A 2,324-nucleotide genomic window follows, 5' to 3' on the forward strand; every position below is an offset into this window, starting at 1 on the left:
GTTGGGCCTACCCAGGTGTACAAATGTGATTTAATATTAGAAAATCAATTAATTTACTACATTAAGATATTAAAAAGTTATATCAAAGATTCACAAATAAAATAATATTTGATAAAATCCAGTACCCATTTATGATAAAAACTCTTAGCAAAACACCTCGTGTCCTAGCGACGCGCCTCGTTGCTAGGGGCGGGGGCCTGTGAGGCTGTGGAGTGTGGTGGCTGTGGACCCCTCCACCCCGCCCCCAACCGGTCTCAGCTTCCAGCCTGGCCAGCCCGCTGTAATTACAGAGATTAGGAAGTGGCTGCCTGAACTATTTTCCAAAGGATAAACATTACAAAGCATTGAATGGCAGCCTCCTAAGAAAATGCTATTGGTTTGGGAGGAACACAACTTCCAGCCACAAGGAATGCTGCTGCTCAGGCGCCATCCAAAGCAAGCTCCTCCTCAGAAGGCTTTGTGTGGGTTCCATGCAGTGATGGGGAAGCTGCAAAGCAAACCCAAACACAGCGCTTATAAATACACAGGCTCGATGGAATTGTAGAAGAGAGAATTCAAACTAAAACTTGTCGGGAGTATAGCCCAGCCCACATGGATACTGTCTGTCTCTGTTGTTGCTGCTCTGAATTCATACCTGTATGTCTCTGCAGGAAAGATAAGACAGTTGTGGCCTATAACTGGAAAACTAGAAATGTGGTTCAAAGGACATTAAGGAGGAATCATTAAGATAGGCTGTATTAACAAACCAAGCCAGGTCTTCAGCCTGACAGCCATGACAGGATGGTCATGATGTAGGGCTTGGATGGTGCCCTACAACAAAGGCAGTGGTTCTCTTGCCATCACGCTATGGTGCTCACTGGATTGGTTGTGAGTCTAGACTCATCACACCTGTGCACTGGCTCTCAGGACAACACCCTGCTTCTGTGGGATGTTGGGACTGGACAGTGTTCAAAGAAAGCTTCCACCTCCTGGAACCTGGTCACAGACCTGTTCTGGGTCCCCCCAAAACCATACAGGCTTCTGAAGATAAAACCATTAGATTATGGGATGGTCAAGGGTTACAGGTAGCTCATGTATTTCCTGCAAAGAAGCATATTCAGACCTACTGCAAGCTCAGTGAGGACAAACACAAGTATATCTCCTACAGCAATGGCTTTGGAAGGCAAGGCTGTGGAACTACACTGGTGGGACCTAAGGCAGATGCAAACAGAATATGAATATAAAGAGCATTTCCTATTGCATCCTGTGTCTTTCTACCAAGACCATTGGCCTTGATGTCTATAACTGCTACCTCATTACATGACTGCAAAGTGAAGATTTACTGGAGCCTGCCTGTTCACCTTATCCCTGGATGGATCAAGACCTTTGACTTCCTTGGCTGTTGCTGACAGCGTCTTCTCACTGTATGCAAGTTTTAGCAGAGGAATTCACCTACTCAGATACATAACCATATCGACAAAAATTTCATTCAAGTTACTTCTGAACATAGCATGCTGACTATATACCCTTAATGATATATAGTTGAGCACCTGGGTGGCTCAGTCTGTTAAGCATCTGACTTTGGCTCACGTCATGATCTCATAGCTTGTGAGTTTGAGCCCCGCATGGGGTTCTGTGTTGACAGTATGGAACCTGGAGCCTGCTTCAGATTTTGTGTTTCCCTTTCTCTCTGCCCCTCCCCTGCTTGTGCTTTCTCTCAAAAATAAACATTTAAAGAAATTAAAAATAATATATAGTCTAATAACTACAAAAATATTTGAAAGTTACTTAGATTTATTGTTAGTGGCATCAATGGAATAGTAATTCTGAAACTATTTATTTTTTTAAGTAGGCTTGAGGCTTGAACTCTGGACCCCAAGATCAAGACCTGAGCTGACGTCAAGAGTCAGATGCTTAACCAACTGAGCCACCCAGGAGCACTCCCCATCCCTCCCCCCATCCTTTTAAAAACTAGATCACATTATTTCACCTTCATGCTCAAAGCACTCCAGTGGCTTTCTACCTTGCTCACAGTAAAATCCAAATTCTTATAACGGCCTTTAATTCCTACACGATTTAGTTCCCTCTGACTCTTTGACTTTATCTGCTATTCTCCTTCTAGTTCATTCTGTGCCAGTTGTACTGAGTTCCTTGCTGTTTCTCAACCATGCCAAACATGCTCTTGCCTCAAGACTTGCTCCTTCTCATGGGCACATCTTCTGCCAGATGGCTTCAAGGATTGTTTTCTTACTTCCTTCAGGTCTCAGTTGTAACCATCCCTGAAGCCTCCCTGATTCCCTATGCAGAACAGCTATCTCTCTACATGCTGGGGCAATAAAACAAAA

The 2,324-nt window shown here is 44.0% G+C and overlaps 1 pseudogene; it reads left to right on the forward strand.

Moving 5' to 3' along the window:
- Positions 1-409: 409 nt before the first annotated feature.
- LOC101096577 lies at positions 410-1,497 on the forward strand (annotated as a pseudogene).
- Positions 1,498-2,324: the final 827 nt, after the last annotated feature.

The sequence above is a fragment of the Felis catus genome, chromosome B4 (genome assembly GCF_018350175.1).
Source record: "Felis catus isolate Fca126 chromosome B4, F.catus_Fca126_mat1.0, whole genome shotgun sequence".
Taxonomy (NCBI): Eukaryota; Metazoa; Chordata; class Mammalia; order Carnivora; family Felidae; genus Felis; species Felis catus.